Here is a 25,761-nt window from a genome sequence, read left to right on the forward strand (position 1 = left end):
TATATGATAATGATTAATTATTTTGGTAATTATCTTCAAAGAAATCAAGATAAATCAAATAAAGATAATTAGAATATTAATTGTTAATTGGAATTATTTGTTATTTGATCCTCTATGTTTTTAAATGTTTAAAACCTACCCTAAAGTTTTGAAATTTATATTTGTGATTAAAAGTTTTAATTTAGACAACTTAAATTTCAAACCCTAGATTTTGAAAAGTTTAAAATGCAACCCTATACTTATATGATATTACTAGAATAATATATATATGTATAACTAAATGCTAGTCTTACCGCTAGTAGGCCTCATTCACGAAGCCAATCTATAAGGTGGGTATAAGGTTGCGGCCTATAAAATGGCGCTTAATGGGTGTACACTCACACCCACCGCTTGCTTGATTGGTGGAGGGTCGTTAGCCGAACGGGTAGGATAGGGCAACCTCATCCTCTCATTAAAGTATAATAAGAAATACGAAGTAACTAAACTTTTTTTTTTTTAAATTTCCCAATCTTAGTTACTTTAGAAAAAGTGAATTGATGCAATCCCATGAAATTACACTTTGCACCTTGCTAAGATGTTAGTGGAGCGTGTGTGGTTTACCGGCACACTAATTGGTTCTAAGCGAAGGTGGCAAAGGGTGATTCATTGTTCATCATAGTTCGATGGAGCGTGTGTGGTTTACCGGCACATCGAATAGGTGATCGTTACAATGAAGGCACCATGTGAATTTGCATGGTAATTCACACCCGCTTTGTGATCCTCGGCATCCCAGTCACAAACAAGAGGGGCATATCGAGATTTAAACATGCCATTGAATAGTTCAATGAATCTCATCCGAACCTAGGAATTCTCAAAAAACACTTAGGACTAATAGTTTAAGTTTTGTGATGGAGAATTAGTGAATCGTCATTCACTTACCTTCAATTTATTTGCATGTTAGCTTACGACATCCCTTTTCTAGTATGTAAATGTTATTGTTGGATCCTAGCCCTAATTTTTCTTATTGGGTGATAATTAGGGATTCTTATTCTAATCTATCTTTGTCCTTTCTATAGATGTCAAACGCAAACAACGCTGCTGCTAGTTCTTTCACGTTGATGAGCCTTTGCCAAAAGGTCACCTTCGATGGAACGAACTTTAGCAAATGGATAAGATACATTCGCACCATTGCTCGCTATGAGGATAAAGAGTATTTCCTCGATGAGAAGCTCGAGAAAATCAACCCCGAAGTTGCTACTCCCGAAGAAATCACCGCCTTTGAAACTCATGAGCGAGATGCAACGAAGGTACATTGCATCATGATCGCCACCATGAACTCCGAATTCCAAAAGTCCTACGAGGACATGTATCCATACGATATGCGTCAAGACTTGTTGGAGAGGTACCACCAAAACGCGAGACAAGAGCGTTACGAGATTTTCACTAACATGATTTCCGCTAAGATGGGTCATGGAGAATCTCTTACCGTGCACCTGCAAAAGATGCAAAGGTATGTCGACTGCCTTCGCAAGTTAAATGTTGACTTCGGCGAAGACTTGGCGATCGACATGGTGCTTCACTCTTTGCCTCCGATGGAGTCATTCGACCTTAGGGAAGATGACACATGCTAGTCTTGTTTACTTGGAAAGATGACTAAGTCACCCTTCACGAGTACTTGTGAAAGGGGTGAGGGGCTATTGGACCTAATACATACCGATGTATGTGGACCCTTTAGATCAACCACGAAGGATGGGAACCGCTTCTATGTGACTTTTACCGATGATTATAGTAGATATGGGTATATCTATTTAATCAAGCAAAAGTCAGAAACCTTTGAAAAGTTCAAAGAGTTCAAGAATGAAGTGGAGAATCAATTGGGCAGGAAAATCAAGATGCTTCGATCCGATCGAGGAGGAGAGTACCTAAGTCTTGAATTCCATGATTATCTCAAGGAGTGTGGAATAGTTTCGCAATTGACGCCTCCTAGGACACCGCAGTTGAATGGTGTGGCAGAAAGACATAATCGAACCTTATTGGATATGGTTCGCTCTATGATAAGTCGTGCTTCACTACCTATCTTCTTTTGGGGGTATGCCTTAGAGACTGCCGCCCATATCCTTAACCGAGTCCCTACTAAGAAGGTTGCCAAAATACCTCACGAGATGTGGACGGGGAAAGCTTCCTCGTTGGCACATATCAAGGTTTGGGGTTGCGAGGCTTTCGTAAGACGAGATACTCACGACAAGCTTGAACCTCAAAGTGAGCGATGTATTTTCATCGGCTACCCGCAAACTTCCTTTGGATATCTCTTCTATAGACCGAAAGATAATGTTATCTTTGTTGCGAGGAGAGGAGTTTTCCGAGAGCGAGAACTCATAAGCCAAGGAGACAGTGGGAGGCAAATCGAACTTGAAGAGATTCAAGAATCGATAGATGAAGGAACCTCTACCGCTGGCATTCAACCGGAGGAGGAAACTCCGGTTGAACCGATTGACGAATCCTTACCTCTTAGACGTTCCGATAGAGTTAGAGTTCAACCCCAGTTTTATGGTTTTCATATTACCACCGAAGGGGACACGTATATTAGTGATGGTACACTAGTAAATCTTGATGAACCTAATAGCTATAAGGAAGCCATGGCAGGCCCGGAGTCTGCGAAATGGAAAGAGGCGATGGATAGCGAGATCCAATACATGTACGATAACCAAGTTTGGAATTTGGTTGATTACGTGCCCGAACGTAAGACCGTAGGGTGCAAGTGGATCTTCAAGAAGAAGACCGACGTGGATGGGTACGTACACACATATAAAGCGCGATTGGTTGCGAAGGGCTTTAGTCAAACTCCCGGAGTTGACTATGATGAGACCTTCTCACCAGTTGCGAAGATTAAATCTATTAGAGTGATGCTAGCAATTGCCGCATTTCATGATTATGAGATTTGGAAAATGGATGTCAAGACCGCTTTCCTTAACGGAAAGTTGGCTGAGGATGTTTACATGGCTCAGCCAGAGGGGTTTGTGGATCCGAAGCATCCAAATAGAGTGTGTAAGCTTGAGAAGTCCATTTATGGACTTAAGCAAGCGTCTCGCAGATGGAATCTTTGCTTCGATGAGAAAGTCAAAGAGTTTGGATTTGTACGAAGCGAAGATGAATCTTGTGTATATGTCAAAGCCAGTGGGAGTATAGTAAGCTTCCTCATTCTATATGTCGATGACATATTACTCATAGGAAACGACATCCCGACTCTACAGGAGGTTAAGTCCTGGCTCGGGAAGTGCTTCGCTATGAAGGACCTCGGAGAGGCTTCTTACATTTTGGGAATAAGGATAGTAAGAGAAAGAAGTAAGAGACTAATTGGACTTAGTCAGAATACTTACTTGGAGAAGGTACTAAAACGTTTTAGTATGGAAAACTCAAAGAAGGGAGAACTACCGATACAAGGAAATGCCAAGTTGAGTAAGACTCAAAGTCCGAGTACCGAAGCTGAGATAGCAGAAATGAGCCGAGTACCATACGCTTCCGCAGTTGGCTCAATCATGTACGCTATGACTTGTACTCGCCCTGATGTAGCCTTCGCTTTGAGCATGGTTAGCAGATATCAAGGGAACCCTGGAAAAGCACATTGGATTGCGGTGAAGAACATCCTTAAGTACCTTCGGAGGACGAAAGAATGGTTCTTAGTCCTTGGAGGGAGTGATGAATTGAAGGTGCGAGGGTATAGTGACGCCAGCTTTCAGACCGACAGGGACAACTAGCGTTCGCAGTCGGGCTGGGTCTTTACCCTAAATGGAGGAGCAGTGACATGGAAAAGTTCCAAGTAGGAAACCGTAGCTGATTCAACGTGCGAATCAGAGTACATCGCAGTGAGCGAAGCGTCGAAGGAGGCAATATGGCTGAAGAACTTCATCAGTGATCTTGGAGTTGTGCCGGCCATAATGGAGCCCATGGAGATTTTCTATGATAACGAAGGTGCGGTTGCCTTGACCAAGGAACCGAGGGATCATGGTAGATCTCGATATATCGACAGAAAATATCACTTCATTAGACATCGTGTAGAAGAAGGACAACTCGTAGTGAAGAGGATATCATCAGAAGATAACCCAGTAGATCCGCTTACGAAGGGACTGAGTAGGGTTAAGCACTTGCAGCATGCTAGGAGTATTGGGCTGAAGGATGATATTAGCATAGATTAGATAGTATTAGAAACGCATAATAGATAAATGTAATTAAGATTTGATGATTAAATAAAGGAGTGTTATTTATGAGTAAAGTTACTGTCACATGTTAGTTGTTTAACTATTGTTTCACTTTGCATGTTTTGACTTCCAGAATAATTGAGTTTATTAGGAATAATCGAACTATCCAAATGGTCCACAATCGTTCATATGTTGGGAGTAGATATGAATGAAGATTGTCATGAATTGGTGTGTAGAGTGTCTAAATGGTGTTAGACATAGCAAGGGTTGCTGCAATGTTCATGAGTGCTTATGAATTGGTTTTGAGCATTGGAATAAACCCGCGCTTGCTGGAATCACTTTATGGAATACGATATAAAAGGTGATCGCAAGACGATAATATCATATGGTCTTAAAACCTAGATATATGGTTTATTATTTGTTAATTGATTGTGCATTGATAATGCGAAAACGCATCAGTAACTTGATGTTATAAAACGCATTGTTGTGTATAGTTGGTTAATGAATAAGTAAATGCATATAAGTCGAAGTTTATCTGTAAATTTTATCCTAAGAGGATAGAAGAGATATCTTGGCCACTCGATGATTTGATTTGACTTATGTGCCGGGCCCGGTCAGAACTGAATTGATGTGTTCGATTAAGTTCTATGTCAAATAAATCGGAGATCGAGAAATCTAAATGCTAGACTAACCGTTCCATAGGATTGTCAGCATGATATCTAACAGAGGACTGTACGATCCCTTATCTAAAGGACAAGATTGATTAGATCAGAGTTGACAGCGTCTTTGAGAGCTACGATTGCAAACCGTATTGTACTTGTATAGTTACTAGACTTATCCAAGTGGGAGACTGTTGGAATAGTGTCTAAGGCTATAACTATATTCGGTTGTGCATGGTCCTTTTGGGTTGCCTTCACCATAGAAACTTGAAGGATGATTTATTAAGAGAGAGTAAATATTATAAGGAATAATATTTGGCTATTTGATTAATATAAGTCATAAATTAATTGGTATTAATTTGGTGACTTAAAGAGATTAATTAAATAAGAGGGTATAAACTATCAATTGTTTGATAGTTAGACTTTAGACTGTAAATCCATTAGGATATACCTTGGACGGATTCTAAGAGCTTTAGGATAGCTCAAATCGTCCATAGGGTTATCTATGGAATGGATTTGGATAGCCTTAAGAGAAGATTATCCAATTAGGGTTTAGGGTGAAACCCTTAAGGAGTCTACAAGTATAAATAGACCCTATGGGTGAGGGAATTCAATATACAACCTTAAGCAAGGAACCTCTGGCCGAATTCCTCCCCTCTCCTCTCTCCTAAATCATCTTGCTTGCTATTGGTGTTTGTAAGCCATTAGAGGAGTGACAATTGTGACTCTAGAAGCTCCAAGACAAACAAGATCAACAAGGAATTCAAAGGTATGATTCTAGATCTGTTTCAATATTGTTGTTTAACCTAATTAGCCATTAGAAGTCTTGGATTCAAAAGCATGTTTATTAGAAAGCCTAGATCCAAGCATTAGGGTTTTGCATGCGCACATAGGAAAGTTCTTATGGCTAAAACCCATCACAGCCGAGCTCAAGTAAGTACTCCTAAATTACAAATACAAGTTTATGTTATGATTATCAGTTTTAGTTTCAGTAGAACAACATGCTACAATAGGACAAAGGATCTAGAAATGATGCCTTATGTGCCTGCTATATATCTTTCAGCTTTATGAGAATTTCATGCTAGTACTGAGTAGACAGTAGTAGGATAGCCTGATTAGGTTATGCTTGATAATATGAGCTTAGCATTGTATGCTAGTACAATTTCTCGTTATAAGAATAGATTTGTTTGAGTAGTTCCTGTGTCCGAATGCTGCTTGCTTTGTGCTTTGTAGGACTCTGGGTGATGAGAGTTAGCCATTAGGTGAATACGTCACGTCACATGTGATCAGGGTTGAATAATCTCAGAGTGTTGGATTTGGCCTTATTGCGCATCTCTTGTTTGAGTCTAACCGTTGTGGGGACGAGTCTTTTACTTGAAGGATTATATGAGCCTCGTGACATGATGGTATTCAGGTGATGGCTAATTGGCATTACAAGGAAGCCATCAACAGCTGAGGACTGGTTTGGGTCGGAGATTTCCCTAGGGTAAGCCTAGGATGAGAGTAGTAGAGATCAGTAGTAGTAGTAGTGACTTGGTGGAGTCGAGGCAGTTCTTGAGGAAAGTACAGATATGTGTGGAAGTTAGTATGGGCCCGTATTACTGAAAGTAGAGGATCCGTACATGAATCAAGGAAGGCCGAGGTGAGACCAGGAACCCCGTAGTAGCAACGATCCCACGAGATATATCAGTGTTTCTGACGTTTGATATGTTGTGTTTTCAGAATGGTGGTTTTATGCCCTAGACCAGCAGGCGGCGATTCAGGTGCCTGTGAGGGATCAGGATTAGGCTTTGGGGCTGAGCATTCGGATGAGTAGACGAAGGAGTTTTTCTCTTCAGAGATTACTCGTATCATACTTGATCAGACTCCTATGATCTTTGGTTCGATCAAGGAGGATATTTGGAGTTGATGGATGAGAGGGTGAGCACATTCCGTGCTAAGGTGGAGACCATGATGGGGTTGAACACACTCACTTTCAGGGAGTTCAGAGCTTGTGGAGCTCGTGACTACCATGGAACCCGAGATCCCATTGCGAGTACTAGATGGTTAGTAGATGTCGCCAACGCATTCCACACTAGTAGATGTCCTGAGGGGGACAAGGTCAGACTAGCATCCTGTCTTCTGAAGGACAGGGCGCACAATTGGTGGGAAGAGATCAGGCATGTCATCGGGGATGACGCAATACTTGATGCGATGACTTGGGCTGATTTTACTACCAGGTTCAGAGCTGAGTTTGCACCGGTTAGGTGCAATAGTTAGCAAGGGAGTTTCAGGATCTCACCCAGACTACAGAGACAGTGGCAGAGAGTACCGCCAAGTTCAGGGAGTGGGCTCTTCTTGTTCCTCAGTACGCAGATGAAGAGGAAATGAAGAAGGCTCGTTATCATGAGATGTTGCAGAGTGATATTTGCTAGTTTGTGAGCCAGTCCAACTGTAAAATGCTGGATGACGTGATTGCTAAGGCTCATGTGAGAGAGATTGATTTAGAGATGGAGAAGAAGAGGAAGCCAGAGGCAGCATCTGGCATTGGTAGTTCGGGAAAAAAGCCCAAGGTATCAGATCACAGTTCTAGAGAAAAACAGAGCGATAGTCGGTGTGGCAAGTGTGGGAGATTACACAATGGGGCATGCAAGGCTGATAGTGTCGGTTGCTACAAGGGCGGATGAACCGGGCATATGTGTAGAGATTGTACAACTACTACCACCACCATAGCATCTGATCTGATTTGCTTCCATTTCAATCAGAGGGGACATAAAAAGTCCCAGTGTCCAAGTTTGGTAGCAGCAGGGAAGGTGGTAGGACCTGCCCCTGCAACATTGAGGTTTACAGACGGTCGTTAGAGCCGGAGTGAGATGCCAGTGGCGAAGAGTAAAGCTTTTCTGATGACAGCAGAGGAGGCGCGAGCGACTCCTGATGTGGTGACAGGTATGTATCTTCCTTTCATCTCTTTATTTGTTATGAATTGTTTCTTATGGTTATATGTTTTATACAGGGTCGTTCTTAGTGAATGGAATTTTAGCTATAGTCTTCTTTGATTCGGGGGCTACCCGATCATTTGTTTCGCTTGTGCTTAACAATAGGTTTAGCAGACCTCCGGGGGAGCTGGATTATCCACTTGAGGTTGAGATAGATGATGACAAGATCGTCAGGGTCGCGAGAGTGCATAAGGGGTGTTCGCTTTGCTTATTCGATGAGCAGGTTTTGGTAAACCTGGTTCATATTCCTCTGCGAGGGAAAAAAGGTTATAGTAGGCATGGATTGGATGAGCCCCAATGGGGCAGTGATTGATTGTGAACTGTAGTTAGTGAGGCTTCACACTCCCAGTGGGGGAAAGTTAGTGATTCTGGGTGAGAGGCCACAACACGGACCAATCTTTGTTCAACAGCGAGAGCGAGGTGCTACTTTCAGCAGGGTTACGCAGGGTTCATCTCCTATGTTTTAGATGCCAGAGAGAAGGGCAATGAGACAGTCAATGATGTACCTGTAGTGCGAGACTACTCGGATGTATTCCTAAAGGATTTTCCTAGGATACCTCCTGAGAGATACGTTGAGTTCAGGATTGATCTGGTTCCTGGTGCGGCTCCGATAGCCAAGACACCATATCGGTTGGCTCCTCTTGAGATGCAGGAGTTGTCTATGCAGCTGTAGGAGCTTCTAGACAAGGGTTTTATCAGGCCGAGCAGTTAAACTTGGGGAGCCCCAATCCTGTTTGTGAAGAAGAAGGATGGGTCGCACCGTATCTGCATAGATTACTGGGAGTTGAATTAGGTAACAGGAAAGAATCGTTACCCACTTCCGAGGATAGACAACTTATTTGATCAGCTTCAGGGAGTATCTTGGTTCTCAAAGATTGATTTGCGCTCCAGGTATCATCAGATGTGGTTCAGAGGTGAAGATGTGCACAAGACTGCTTTTAGGACCCGCTATGGTCATTCTGAGTTTGTGGTGATGCCATTCGGGCTCACCAATGCTCAAGCCACGTTCATGGATCTCATGAACCCCGTGTGCAGACCGATTTTGGATCGATCTGTGATAGTGTTTATGTAAGGGTTGTTTTGTTGTAATTAGTCGAAGCTTATTTTGTACTCTTCGTATGATTTATAATGTATTTTACTAGGGCTCTTATGTTCGAAGCTTAAGTGTTATAGCCTTAGTATATTTTTTGTACGCTTTGTGTATCCTATAAATAGGATCATTTACTAGAGTTACATAACATGAACAACATTGTCTATTTTCTCTGTAAACACTTAAAGTGTAATTGAGCTGAAGCGAAATCTTATTTACATCTTGTGTTCAATTACTCAATCATTCTTTAATATCTACTATGAGTAATTTCATACTCGATTCATTGATTCATCGATTGGTATCAGAGTAGGAATCATCTCTATGATATGATTTTCAATTGTTCAAAAAGTTTTTGAATCAACTTTTTGGTTCAAAAGTTTCCGCACTTTTTGAAATTCAAAAATTGTCTAAGATCTAAGATTGTGATTCAATTCTGCATTTGGATTGTTGAATCTAGTGATTTACTGAAATTTCAAAATCATTTCAGATAATCGTTTTTTCAAATTGTTGTTGTTAATTCAAAAATCACGAAAAAATTCATATGTTCATCAATGGAAAATTTTAATATCAATTCAATGACTTCGTTTTCTAATCTGCTTGGATCATCAACCAAAATTCCTATGTTAATTCCTGAATACTATGATCAGTGGGATGATCGTATGCAGGATTATCTTATCGGGATTGATGAAGAGTTATGGACTTGTATCAATGGATGAGTTTAGCTTCCAACAAATGTTCAACCTTTACGTTCGTCTGGAACGACTTTACTGTTGAAGATCAACAAACAAGTCTGAAGAACAATGAAAAGAGATGCATGAGAAAGTTGAGAGGTGCTTTGCCACCTGTTGTTTGCAACTACATTTGTGGTTGTAAAACTGCTAAGGAGATTTGGAATACTCTCAAAGAGAAGTATCAAGGAAGTGAAAAGACAAAGATCAATTCGGTAAAGCAGTGTTTGGTTGAACTGAAGAAGTTCAGACATAAGGAAACATAAACAATTGAAGTATATTACGATCGTCTGAATGAGTTGATCTACAAGTGCAATCGCTACGGAATTACAAGGTCCTTAATGGAGTATAATCTTACTTTTGTGATGCGATTGAGGAAGGAGTGGAGAAGTGTAAGCATGATGATCAAAAATCAGCAGAGCTTCCACTGTTCGTCTTTGAATGATGTTTATAATCAGGTAAAGACACACGAAAGTGAAGTTTCCGAAATGCTGAAGAATCAAAGTTGAGTCTTGGAGGACCACTGGCTTTAGTTTCGAAAGTGTCTGAGGTGGAGTCTACTAAAAAGGAAAAATCGGATGAAGAAGGTTTTCCGTTGAATTTTGATGATGAAGCTGTAGCTTTGTACTCGAATAATCGAGTTAAAAAGTTTTTCAAAAAGCCTTTAAATCCTAAAGGGAAGAAGGGTGAGCTGAAAGGAAATTTTACGAAGTCTGGTGAAGAAGAGAAGAAGAAGTTTGAAAAATATGAGAAGAAGGATGAAAAGTTGAAAGAGTTTAAAGGCGAAAAGAAATTGAAAGGGGATTCTGGCATAGGCTGTCATTATTGCAATGGTTCGAATCATTTTCCAGTTGAGTGTATGCTTCGTTAGAAAGAAGAAAAGAAGAACGAAAACAAGGACGAAACATATTATGTGAAAAAATTGGAGGAAGTTCGTGAGAAGGCGAAAGGTTTGTCTCTAGTGGCAAGAAGAGAAAGTGAAGATGAAGAAAGTGGCACGTATCAGATCTGGTCATCCGGTTCTGATGATGAGGAGATGAGGCATCTGACTCATGGTGCCATGTTCACAAGTTTTGAGGAGGAGATAATTGGACGTTGCTTTGTTACGAAGACAAGTGACAAATCTCCGATGGCAACCAAGGTACGTTCAATACTTGAATCCTTTTATATTACTTTACATGCATACGATTCTGAAATAATTGCATTTGATGATACTCTTGCTTACTTTGATGTTGTTGTTGTGTCTGTTAGTAACGAGGCAAAGAAACTTAATAATCAATTGCTTAAGACACAAATGTTGCTAGATACGAAACGTAGTAGGGTAGAGTATCTAGAGTGAAAATTACAAAATGTCAATAAAGATAGAGAGAATTTAGACAAATATGTAAGGGTGTTGTTGGCACAACGAAACATATACTGTAACTCTGCCAAACGTTTGTATGCCAAATTAATTGCTTTACATCATTCTTCTGACATTAGCAAAGAACAACATTGTAAATTGTTACCTTTTCTTGCATTCGAAAGAGAAAAAGTTGATGTCATGTCATACGATTGTGAAAATACAATAACTGGTTTTTAGAAACTACCAGATGATAGGTTTGCATATGGAATTGTTAAGATATAGGAGTTTTTAAATGCTGACGAATTGGTTAATATTGTTAATGAAAGTTTGAAAAAAGATGAACAAGTGAAAATTTTGAAACGAACTGAACATTCAAGACTTGATTCCCAAAACAATTTTGCTAATATCGATGAGAATTCGGATATTCTTAGCGAAATCAGTGAAGTTGAAGAAGAATAAAGTATTGATTGTTCTCAGTTATCTATCATTCATATCACATCTAAAGTCAAAGGTAAATAAATTGTTAATGATTCGGTGGTTGAGGATGACATTGGAAAACCCTCTACTTCAAATTTTTTTGACTTTGATGATGTGGAAGTCCAAGACAGTCAGACAGATAGTAGTGATGATGAGGAGGATGAAGATATAGCTTCGAATGTTGATAAGGCAGAAGAGAAAGTTTTATGCAAAACTTTAATTCCAAGAGTTGTTGAACAAGTGTATGGTGACGCTGAAAAGTTTGACAAACTGATGACTGACAAAGGAACACATTTTTTGGAATCTAACACAGTTGTATATCCAAATTTTACATGTACTGATAATTTTGTGTTTCAAAATCAAGTCTTTGTCACCACTGGAAATACAGAGAATATAAAGCCAAAATTCATCAAATTGGTCGAAGAGGACAATAAACATTCAACAGTCAAAGGATTCTATGCAAATCAGAACATCATCGAAAACAACCTCACAAAAAATTTATATGTTTTTCAACAACAGAAACCAAAACAAAAATGGGTTGTTAAATTATAAAAGGAAAATGAAGTTGTTACAAAAGAAGTTGTTCATTCAAATTCAATTGTGCAACTTAATTCAAATGAATTCAAAGTGCTTGTTGATAAGTTTTCAAAAGATCATAAAATTTCAAAGAGAAAAGCATGAAATGTAATTTTTTGGCAAGTCGTGTCTAAAGAAAAATTTTCTTTAACCAAATCCAAAATTTCATATGAGAAAAACAGTAGTTCAAAATCAAAATTAACATATATTTCAAAACCAAATAGTTTTCAAAAGTCATTGTTCACAGATAAACCACGAAACACATCTTTTCATCAACCAATGAATGTAATAGACACATTTCCAATTAATCAAAAGGTTGCATATGTTCAAAAATCTTATAACATTCGAAAGTATGAGACTTTAGAAAAGGTTGTGAATGATAAAAAACTTACAATGTTCGAAAATCAACGAATAGTCAACCAACTTCACACGAAGCTTTCAAAACATCTATAAAATTTACTCCACAAAAGCCAAATTTCCCAAATCCTTCAATCACAAAACCAACAAAGGTTTCAAGCACAAAAGGAAAATTAGAAGTTCATTTTGTTAATCATTGGCTTGAGGGACAAGGAAAAAGGTTTCAGTTTGGAAATTTTTCTCAAGGTAAGATCAAATCAGCCTATGAAAAGTATTTGCATGAGTCCAAAACTGGCAGTTTATATTCTCAAGATTCGAATACTCTAATTCAGAGACGGAAACCAATCGACAAAGTAACAAAAATTGAGAAGCCTGAGGTGCAATCTAGTGAAAATCCAAAACTATCAAAAAATTACATTTCAATATCTTTAGAAAATAATGTTGATTTAATTGATAAGATCAAAACACAAGTTCGAACTTGGGCTTTCAGTTCTAAAATTCATTCTTTGTTTCAAGCTAATAACCAAGGACCCAAAAAGCCTTGGGTACCTAAATTTTTTCAATAATTGCAGGTACTTTGTGACGAACAATATGATAACAAATGGTATATAGATAGTGGTTGCTCTCGTCACATGATTGGAAAGAAGGAGAATTTGAGAGATTTTCGAAGTTTGAAGAATGCTGGAGTGGTTAAGTTTGGAAACAATCAAGAGTGTCAAGTCAAAGGATATGGGAAAATAACGAATGGTCAATTCACAGTGAATCGGGTTTCTTATGTAGAAGGTCTTCAACACAACTTGATAAGTATATCACAACTTGTGGTAGGCACTGGAAATCAAGTACTTTTTAACGAAGAAGGAAGAATTATTTCGAATGCCAACACAAAAGAAGTTTTTCTTAAATCCAAAAGAAAAGGTGACATGTTTACATTGGACATCAATCCTATGGTGGGTAAACCTGTTGTATGTTTACTTTCAAAAGCTACATCAGATATAAGCTGGCTTTGGCATCGAAGACTTTCACAACTCATCTTTCGAAATATGAACAAACTTGGTGCGCAAGATTTGGTAAGAGGTTTACCTGTACTTAAATTTGATAATGATTCTTTATGTGCAGCTTGTGAAGTGGAAAACATAATAAGAAAGTTCATCCAATCATGATTGATTCGAATATTGTTGAACCTATGGAGCTTTTACACATTGATTTGTGTGGACCATCGACTATATCTACTCTAACCAAGAAACGATACATTTTAGTAATTGTTGTTGATTTTTCAAGATTCATGTGGGTTTATTTTCTCAGGATTAAATACGAAGTTGCACAAATCATGATTGACTTTATCAAGAAAATGGAAACGACGCTAAAGAAGATGGTTCGAAAGGTAAAGAGTGATCATGGAACTGAATTTATGAATAATATTCTTGATTCATTTTTGGTGGATAAAGGAATGTCACATAATTTTTAATCTCTATATACACCACAACAAAATGGTGTTGTTGAATAAAGAAATAGATCTCTATACGAAGCCACAAGAACTATGTTGGCATATGCGAATCTTGTAGAATATCTTTGGGCTGAAGCAGTATCCACTACATGTTTTACTCAAAACAGATCTTTCATCCATCATCGTTTTAATATCACTACATATGAAATAATCAATAATAGAATACCTAATGTGAATTTTTTCCATGTTTTCGGATGCAGGTGCTTTATTATGAATCTTAAGGACAATCTTTCGAAGTTTCAAGCAAAAGCTGATGAAGGGATTTTCCTTGGATATTCGCATAATTCAGTCGCCTATCGAGTGCTAAAAAAAAGAACACGAAAAGTGGAAGAATCATTCAATCTTACATTTGATGATTGTTATATCAAACAAACTGAAAAACATTTTGAAAATCATCCTATTTTGAAAGAAAATCATGAAGAATCTGAACCTTCAGAAACATTGGATATTGATTATGATTTGATTTTTGGAATTTCAGATCATGTTGTTGATGTTGAAGTTAATGGCAATGACAATCATATTCATGAATCAACGAAGTTCAATTATAGTTCAACATCACATCATCAAACAATGGACGAAAGTATGCATATTAATCCAGTGGAGGGGGAGCACTTGGATTCAAACACTATTGCTAAGGGGGAGCATTCTTTTGAGGGGGAAAATGAGAGAGTGGATGCTGATGTTGAGGGGGAGTAATTTGAACAAAATGAAGACTTTCATGATATTAATGATGCATGTTCAATTGCAGGTTCAGAACATGATGATTTATACGAAGATGCACCTTTGGAATTTGATTCAACTTACCCACCAATAGAAAAATGGACAAAGGATCATCCGAAGGAGCAAATAATTGATAATCCACAAGACGGAGTCTTAACAAGAGCTCAAATTCGTGCGAAAAATGAGGTATTAAATACTCATCAAGAATTTTTCATGTTCAATGTTTTTATCTCTAAAATTGAGCCAAAAACAGTTAAGATTGCAATGGAACACTCAGATTGGGTTGTTGCAATGCAATATGAATTATCTGAATTTGAACGAAATAAGGTTTGGAGATTAATTCCTAAGCCAAATGATGTTTTGATTGTCCAATTGAAATGGATTTTCAAAAATAAAACCGACAAATATGGAAACATTGTTCGAAACAAAGCCATGCTTGTTGTTAAATGTTATTCTCAACAAGAAGGAATAGATTACGAAGAAACTTTTGCCCTTGTCACAAGAATCGAGGTTGTTCGTATATTTTTGGCTTATGCAGCTCACAAAGATTTTGATGTTTTTCAAATGGATGTGAAGTGTGAATTTTTAAATGGAGAACTTGAAGAAACTGGTTATGTTCAGCAACCCATAGGTTTTATTAACGAAGAACATCTTGATCATGTTTACATCTTAGATAAGGTAGTTTATGGTTTGAAACAAGCACCACGAGCATGGTATGCAACGATTACTTCATTTTTGAAGCAATCTAAATTTAAACAAGGATCGGTTGATCCCACATTATTTCGAAAGAAAGTTGGGAATCATCTAATTCTTGTTCACATTTATGTTGATGATATAATTTTTGGCTCAACTGAACCTGCCTTGTCTAGTGAATTCGAAAATTTGATGAAAAGCATGTTTGAAATGAGCATGATGGGAAAAATCAATAATTTTCTTGGATTGAATATTCATCAAAATAGAGAAGGTATTTTAACAATCAAGAAAAATATACGAAGAATTTTCTAGAGAATTTGTGGTTGACGAATAGCACAAAATTACGAGTTCCGATGGGAACTAGCATAAAGCTGACACCTTCGTTAGATAAACCTACAGTTGATCTAACTCTTTACAGAAGCATGATAGGTCCGTTACTTTATGTTACTGCTAGTAGACCTGACATCATGTTTTCTGTGTGTAATTGTGCAAGGTATCAATCAAATCTATGAGAACCACATCTCACTGATGTGAAGAATACATTTCGTTATCTTAAAGGAACAATTTCGTTAGGATTGTGGTATCCTTCGAAAACTGGGTTCTTTGTTCAAGAGTATTCAGATACAGACTTGGGAGGTTGTAGTCTTGATTGGAAAAGCACAAGTGGTGGATGTCAATTGCTTGATGGCAAATTAGTGAGCTGACATTCGAAGAAGCAAACATGCGTATCAATTTCAACTGCTAAAGCAGAATATGTGGCTGCTGCTGCCTGTACTTCGCAAATCATTTGGATTCAAAGTCAATTGCGGGATTATACAATTAATATGAAAAATATTCCACTATATTGTGATTCTCAAAGTGCCATAAGAATTTGTCATAATCCTGTGCAGCATTCAAAGACTAAACATATTGCTCTTCGTTATCATTTCATCAAGGATCATGTGGAAGATGGAAATATTGAAGTGCATTTTGTGAAAACAACACTTTAGTTAGCTTATATTTTCACAAAACCTTTAGATAAAAAGTTTTTTGTAAGAATTTTGGAAGGACTTGGAATGATCGATGGAAATTCTGTTCCATGCAAAAAAGGAAAATGATAGTAAAAAAGAAATTGTTCATAGACACGTCATCAAAGAACAAGGTTTCTGTTCATAGTCAACTCTTCGAACCTTTTGAATTCATATATTTGTCATTTATTTGAGTGTTTAAATTTCATATGTTTGCAACAACTACATTTTTTTATTTTCGAAAAAATCAAAAATACCAAAAAGATTTTTTTTGTTTTCAACAAATTCAATAACAACAAAAATATTTTGTTTCTTCTATCTTTTTCGTTGATTGTTGCAGATTTTCGTGCTGAATCATCTAGAGTAGTGCTTAAAGTTCTAAGGTCAAGTATTTATCACACACTTTTAACTAGTTAAGATGTCCCTAGAAGCATGTTGCAACATGTTGACCAAAGCCTCTAACTGACTCAATGTTCGAAAGCCTTAATAAAATTTTCATACGAAGATTTCTTCCCAATCATGCTTGTATTCACATTAGTCTTCTAAGCTACTTGACTCTTCTCACATGAGTTAAGAGTTTACTATTAGCTCCAAAAATAATAGAGGTACATGTTGTTTCTTATACCAATTTTTTTCATATCAATATTTCTTACATTATCACACACGAAGACATATGTCCAAGAGGTTTCTGATCAAACCAATCGAAACCTAGATATATCACAAATCTGTGTTTATGATCAGACATCATGAGAGCGTGATGAAAGTGAAACCCAAGTCTATAAACATTTAAGGAATTGACGGGGAACTATGTCCCAGGATTTAACAAAACATTTGTTTCTATACCTACATTCGATACTCCAAATCATATTCATTTCTTATGAGTGATCTTGATCAAACATTCGAAACCCACAATGTTTGTTACTCAAAAGGATCCAATATTCAATTTTTTTTGAATATGATTTCAGTGTAAGTTTTATCCGAAATTCAATGTCACTTAAAAGTTTAACAAAGCAAACTTGTCACTAACTACATTGGTCAAACAAGTAAATTCTATTACACTTACTTACCTTATGTTTAGGTTGATAGGTAACGAAATTAATTAAGCTACCTCAAAAGCCTTTTAAGAGATTCCCTTCAATACTTCTTTACAAGTATTCGATTGTAATTCACGGGAACATACACAAGCTGTTAATTATCTCTCTTGATAATTAAAGAAGCAATCTTTGCTCGGGGTTTTAACTGCCTTCGTGTCAAATTGAATTTTTGACATTACTGAATATCCAATTTTTTTTATTTCTTCTCATCGATATTATTTGAAACACTACACACACGAAATCCTTGAGGTTCTGAGTAATACCAACTCAGGCTGATGATTTCAAAAATCTGGCAAATGACTTTACTTTGAAACCCTAAAGTAAAAGAGGCTTACTTCCATATGAAGTGTTCTGACGGTTACTTTCCATTGGGGAAAACAATCCAGCCTGATTGAGGGGACATTTTTTATTCTGTTCAGGTTTTAAGAAGATGTGACAATTACTTTGTCACGCATGGTTACTTTATCATCATCATGATGCGGTTTTGTCGGTGACACATCAAAGTTCATTAAATGCACATCCCGCTTTGATTTCAAAATCAAGAGTTACAAATAAAAGGGGATTCAAGGGTTCATTATCAGTTTATGCTTTCAAATTCCCAAATATTCTCTGATAAACATCAAGCTTTTTAAACCCTAACAATGGCGACTGCTGCTAATCCTAATGCGGCTGTTTCTCACACCACTGATGATATACCTCGTTGTCGGTTATGAAAATTCAGGGTACGAATTACCAAGTAGAGGAAAATATTTCTCAATATCCTGAAGAACTCAAGATGTTAATCATTGCTCTAAAGAGTTATGTACTGTCAAAAGCCATGTTCAACTCGTTTTCTGTTCCTCTTTCATGGCTCTCACAAGCTGGATCAACAGCTACCTATTCGAAAGCTTTGGACGCAGTTACTTTCAATCTTGTGATTGATAAAAAGGTCAGATTATCAAAGAAGCTTTTCTGTGAGATTCTCGACATCCCTAATTCCCCACCATATGTTAATTTTACCTTTCCACAAATTGTACATATGTTCAATGAAATGGGTCATCAACCTCAACTGTAAAAGATAAGTGACTTGATGAGGTCAGGTCTTCCTAGTGTTTGGAATTTCTTGTTTGGTATTTACTTGAGGTGTTTGACTAGATGAACAGTTGGTTTGGACTAGGGGGGATGGAGGTTATGCCATGGTAGCAGGGCTATACTATGATCTTCAAGTGGTTACTCTACTCAACTTTGGAAAGAATTCTTGAAGAGTATTGAAAACACGAATGCTCTTAATGGCATTTCGTCTGTGAGATACTGGAGCTTGATTTACAGTATTTCTATGAGAAGGATGGGATTCTGGTTCTTGCTGATGAAGAAAAAGCTGTTTTTCATGTGTATAGTTTTCCGAAGGATGCAACTGATGATGCTGAGGAGTTTCCAGTTGTTGCTCATATTCCAGATGCAATGCTTAAACGAGTTGATCCTACGAACATAGTCTTAGTGACTTACTTACAAACAATTGATACAACTGTTGAAACTGGAATTCTTTTGGAAAGAGAACAGACGAAGTCCAAACGTACGAAGAAGACTGATGGTGGCTCTTCTGAGAAACAAGTCAAGGGGTCTAAATCCATGAAGGTTCTGAAGAAGTTACCAGTTAATGAAGCAGCGCAAACAATACACGAAGTTACAGCTACTGATATACCATTAACTCAAAAAGATATTATTCCTTCGAAGATCGGTTTTTTTCGAAGAATAAAAATGAAATCTAAACACAAGAGCCGATCTCCACTCACGAACTTTGTACAAAAGCCACAAGTTACTTATCAAGTACTTCTATTTCGTGAAATTCCAGCACCTGCTTCACTATCTTCAAAGAAACGAAGGGCTACTGATATGGCTAAACACATTTCTAAGAAGAAGAAGAAGAAAAGCAAGATGATTATTGTGACATCCCCATTTTCACAGCCAGAAAAGAACGATTTTGTTTATGCTTTATAAAAAGCAGAGTACCACTTTTAATAAAAATGTTGTGGAATTTGTTCCCAATAAAACATGATAAGTACGTTATCAAAGCATTTCCGAAGAAAAGTATTTTTATTCATTTTGAAACATTTGGGATGTCATCATCAATACAGAAACATAAGCATAAGCAGAACTTACATTCATTATCACTAGTGATCTACATGTCTTTTAAATCTCTCAGTGTAATGTGACTTCATATCAACATGTGTGATACAAATAAATTGAGTGGGTCAGGTTGCGAAACATGGTAAGTACATAGGGATTTCAATCCCACAATGTTATACATACACATATATATATATATATATATATATATATATATATATATATATATATATATATATATATATATATAAATTCACACAATATACGATTTCCCCATATATATATATAATCAACTCTTACCCCACCCCGTCAGTCCCCACAACGAGACTATCCATAGGACCTTAAATTTTACCTTTTACTCCGGATCTAATCCATTCTCTCGAGTCATTGATTGTACCTATTCCATACTCTCGGATAAGGGACAATTGGTATGTGTCTAAATCCATACTCCCCGATTAATGACAGATAACTATGTCCTGTCCATACTCTCAGACTAAGGACAACTGACTATATCTTAATCCATACTCCCAGATTAATGACAGTTTACTGAATCCAATCCATAATCTCGGACTAGGGACAAATGACTATGTCTAATCCGTGCTTCTGGATCAATGACATGTTTAAGGGTTCTATTCCCCGTATATATCTCACTCGTAATCATAAGGAGATACTACCCAATGGCTCTCATAAAAATTTTTAGGTTTACTCATTAACCTAAATCATTATAAATAACGGGGTATGTTCTTTAACATGTAATTCATACAACATCAAATAATTCGCACATAAACATATATTTAATACATTCAATCAATACTTGTATTAAAATCATGTTCATGAAAGGGACTATGCACTCACTTGAAAGGTGGTAACTCAGCACTCGGACAATGCTTCAATACTCTTAAAACAATTTTCCTTTGATAAAACCTAGTATCATTACCACTAGAGTTGAGTCTAACGTTAACCGCGACTAATTAATAGTCTTAATATTATTCCTATTATATAAGCGTTAGATAACACTCAATATAACTCATAATAATAGCCCAAATAGTTATTTTAAGGACCTAATAACATTACTATAGTTATTTGAAAGCTATATTAAAAATTGCGCAAGCGTAGCTCACTTACAGCGGATTTTAAAGAAAACCGGGCTTTGCTTGGAGCAACGTTTCCGAAACCGAAACACCCTTTTTCTCGGGACTCCAGGAGCATCGGGGCTTCCTTGGGGTCCTAGGGGATCACCTAGGCTTAGGGGAGGGTTAAAACCCTTAGAGAGAGAAAGAAATTGGTGTGAAAAAGTTGGAGACCCTCGCCCCCCATTTATACCCAGCGAGGCCTCGTATTACGTTGGGCGTAGTCCTTGGTTACGCTTGGTGTTCCTCGGATAAGGGCGCCATCTGGATCCAGTTGTCTCGCATTCATCGGAAGGATAAGGCCGAAGGTACGTTGTGCGTACTTCACCTCGGATGCTGGGCGTAGCGAAGCGAGGTGACGTGGCTGCATCAGGAGCGAGCACTGATTAGCGGTGGACGGTTCAGAACGTGCCACATCATCGATTTCGTTACTTTCGCATACGAGCTCCATTTTGACGTTCTTTATATCCACGCGAAGGCGGAAATGTACTCTACAACTTTCGTTTAGACTCCGTCGGCTAATTTTGAATCTATTTTAAAAGTTACATTATTAACAAGCCGGGACAAGATTTGTCCGTTAAATTCTCATAACTCTTCATTCGACATCCGTTTTCGTCTTTCTTTTTCTTGTTATGCTACTCTTAACGAGATCTTCGATTCTTGTTTAGGTTATGTTGGCTAAAAAACCGCTCGATCTGATATTCGAATTTCGGGTTGTATATTGCTGAGTCGAGACTTCGAAAAATCATAACTTCCTCATACGAAGTCAGATTTGGGCGTTCTTTTTATGGACGCTTGCAGTTTAACATATTCTATGACTTTGGTTTAGATCTCTAAGGCTAAAATTCACTCTATCGTAAATTCACTATTTACGCTTCCCGGTGCCGTGTCGGTTCCGTCGCAAAACTTCGACGGGTCATAACTTGTTCGTTATAACTCAGATTTTGGTGTTCTTTATATGTACGGAAACCTTGTGACATATGCTACAACTTGGTTCAAGTTATTTATTCTAAATAATATTGTGCCAAAAATTCATTTTCGACACTTATTGCCTCTAGTTTTACTAGCCGAATCTACGGGGTTACAATTGTCTCCCCCTTAGGATGATTACGTCCTAGAATAATTAACAAAATGGGGCTCGTATAGTGATGCCATACGTCATCTCTTCATCCTAGGTAATAATTATAACTTCTATATGATGGGTTTTGGTCATAAGACATCCTATGTGCTCATACAAACCCTAATGCTTGGATCTAGGTTTCTCTATTGTACATGCTTTGAATCCAAGACTATAAACCCTAATTCTAGCATATGAAATCGATATCAACATATGAATGGGTTTAAGAACATACCTTGATTGTTATATAGCAATAACAATCCTAAATCTCCTTGAATTGACTTTGGAATGCTTAGAGTCACAAGTGTCACTCCTCTAATGGCTTACAAACACCATAAGCAAGAGGATGAAGAGGAGAGAGGATGGAGGCTACCAAAAACGTGTAGAAACCCTAGCAAGATCATTAGCCACGTTTTTGAGCCTTAAGGGGTCTTTATAGTTGGGCTATTAGGGTTATCTAACAAGGAAACCCTAATTTGGATGCTTAAGCCCTAAGCAACCCATAGACTCCTTTTATCAAGCCCATGGACGATTTCCTTATGGGTTTCCCATTAGAATTCGTCCATCCCTTAATACAAGGCAATCCATGGCCCAAATTGCAATTATCTTATAATTACAATTCCAGTCCCTTAAGTTTAATTAATCTCTTTTAGTCACAAAAATAATTACCAATTAATTATTGACTAATATTAATTAAACAATATGATTTCTCCTTTAATATATTATTCTCATAATACATTAATAAATCATATTTAATCCTTACTCTCCATAAATCATCCTATCAAGTTGCTTTGGTGAAGGCAACCCAAAAGGACCATGCACCATCGGGTCAAGTACATACCAAAATAGTTATGGACTTAGACACTAATCCAACAGTCTCCCACTTGGATAAGTCTAACAACTATTCTGCGTATGACTTCAGATCCCGATCTGCAATCGTAGCTTTCCAAAGCCGCTATCAACTCTGATCCTATCAGATATGTGTGTCCTTAGATAAGGGATCATATATTCCTCCATTCTAGATATCGTATGAGATATGATTTCAAATCATTCTCTTTGTACTATATCTCGATTTCTGATTTATGACGACAGACTAATTGAACAAATCAAATTAGCCCTAGCCCGGCCGAGCATTTACGTATGTCATCACTAAACCATCGAGGGGCCCAAAGATATCGCTTCTATCCTACCTTGGATAAAAGGAACGGATAAACTTTGATACAATGCTTGCTTGCACTCACTAACCAAATCACACACAACAATATGTTTTATAACACCAAGTTACTAGTGCATTTACATAGTATCAATATGCAACCGATTAGCAAGATACGACTCACACATCTTGGTTTCAAGAATATAAGATGTTATCGTCTCACTAATCACTCGAGATAGTGATCCAAGTGAGCGTGGGTTTAATCCAATGCTCAAATCATATTCATAAGCACTCATGAACGTTGCAGCAAACATTTGCTTATGTCTAATACTCTTTTAGACAATCCACACACCAATTCACGACAATCTTCATTCATATCTACTTCCAACATATGAACGACTGTGGCCCGTTTGAATAATTCGATTGTTCTTAATAAACTCAATTATTCTGGAAGTCAAAACATGCAAGGTGAAACACAAGAATAATACTAATCCCATATGGCCTCAAACCTTTGAGTATAAACAAAACACGTTTTATTTATCACCATATCGATTACTCATTATTTGTCGTTTCGGGTAATCAACTTTATACTTGAATTACAACACTTGTCCCATGCTCCTAGCATGCACACAATGTTTACCTATGGTTCTTACTTTTGTGAAATAGACAAATTGAACACATTTCCAATCATTCTCATTTTACAACTCCAAATCCATTTTCTTAAGTGTAAGAATACCAAATTCTTGTTACTTATAGATTATATTAGATTCTAACACTTTATGCAACGATCCTTTTGTAATGTCACTGCACCAAAGTCTCAAAGACTATTGCCAATGATATTACAAAGTCCTCTATTGGAGATTGTTACAAGACAATTCCTTAGATACGATGTCTCTCACTCAAAGTACATTCCTTTGAACATCCTTTTGCATAAAGGTTTTTAATCTAGTCATAGTTTTTTCAATATTTACTTCCCAATATGGACACGCTTCCATATTTTCCATATGACAACTAATTTCTTAATAGAATCTTATCTATTGGTAATGATGTCGATATTGTCCATCCAATATGGAAACATTTCCATAATTTCCAATACTATACTTCCAACTACTCACAAGCGACCAATTCTCGTCGAACTTCGAATCGTCCTTTGATAGTTGTTTAATTATTTTAGTCAGAACCAATTCTAGTCCATTTTCCCTCTAAATGCGCTGGACATTTGGAAAATTTTAGAATGGTCAAACACTAAAGCATTTGCAATCGATCCTATACCCGAAGCGTATGGGACACGACGCACAATGTTTTATTTTCTATGTTCTCAAAATTCGAATTGTGAAGAGGAATGCCGTAATCATAATCGAAACTTTTAGAACACACTACGTACCTTTGACTAAATTTATTAACATGTCTCAACCTAATTCTTTAGATTTGAAATGAAGCATAATATTCTCTCCCTTAATTATAGCAAAACAACTTTATAACCCTTACTACTTTGCAAGTTTAACTCTTGTTTTATATAATTAATATTGCCAACTTTGCAATACGTGCCTTAATAATCATACAATCATAACATTTATGCTCCCACTATCATGATGATTATTGTAAAACATAACACTTATGCTCCCACTAGCTTTGACATGTATTCATAAACATCTTAACTTTCAGAAAAACAATACTTATTGAATTTCTTAAGTTCATGTTTCTAATAGTTAGTGCTTTGATAATCTTTTATCAAGACTTCTTGAACTTATACACTTTTGCCTTAGATAGTTCATATGTGTGTCTTAACAATTAAGACTAATTGCCAAACCTCACAATTCAAATTATGGAAAGGGATGCTGTAACCATGATCGAATTCGAGAATGCAATTTTACAATCACTATCTTTTAAAATCTTTCTTAGTGAAAGCATTTTCTCACAATCATTTTCATGAAGGAGGAAGTCTTATGACACTTAGATTTAAACGGTGTATGTGTTCCTATCCATGTGAATTTGTTAAAAACCAAAGTTTACGACAAATTCAAACTCATATGGATCGAACTTTCTTAATCTTGATTTCTTGCCTTATGGTAGCACAGAAACAAAATAATGTCTTCACGATAGGTTGTAAACCTCAACTCGTGTGCTAGTGATAATCGATAAGGTTTATTTGATTTGTTCTTGAAACTTTTCAAGACTATTAAGACTGCCACTGACTCCTTGACATATACGATTCTCTTATCAAAACATTCTTGACAAACAAATATTCAAGAGTTAGTGTAGCTTTTCTCAAAACAAAACACTTCATAATTTTGGTCTTAGTTGGTCTTTGTCTTATCCAAGACATCACAACTTTCCACAATTGATGAATGTTATAAACCTTCTTAATACTATTCACTCAATGTCACAATCTTGACTTTAAGACTTGTTTTGGAACGAAGTATGATTGACTTCTTGATTTGACCATTTCTTCAATCTTTGATTCCTCTTCCTGGACATACAATTGTACCAAGACTCACTTAGAGGATCAATTGAGATATGGTTCTTAATCATTAAGACCTATCATAAAGCATAAAAGCTACTCTCCCTTCTACTTAGAATGGAGAAACTCTTATCTTTCTGCCTACTTGATTCTTCTTATTCGTTTTGCTATTGATCTAAACCCTTTAATCAATTCAAAATTACACTTAATCTTGTAAGTGTAATCATATTTACTAAGCCTTTAGTAAATCATGACGAATATCTTTGTTACTCTCATGGTGAACTTGATCAACACACAACTTTGTGTACTCGATCTCCTAGTCCTTCACTTGACACTTTGTCAATGAATTAGTCTAATTTCCCAATATGAAATTTCTCATTCATCGTGCAACCAAGTT

The sequence above is a fragment of the Lactuca saligna genome, chromosome 1 (assembly GCF_052625555.1).
Source record: "Lactuca saligna cultivar CGN05327 chromosome 1, ASM5262555v1, whole genome shotgun sequence".
NCBI classification, from domain to species: Eukaryota; Viridiplantae; Streptophyta; class Magnoliopsida; order Asterales; family Asteraceae; genus Lactuca; species Lactuca saligna.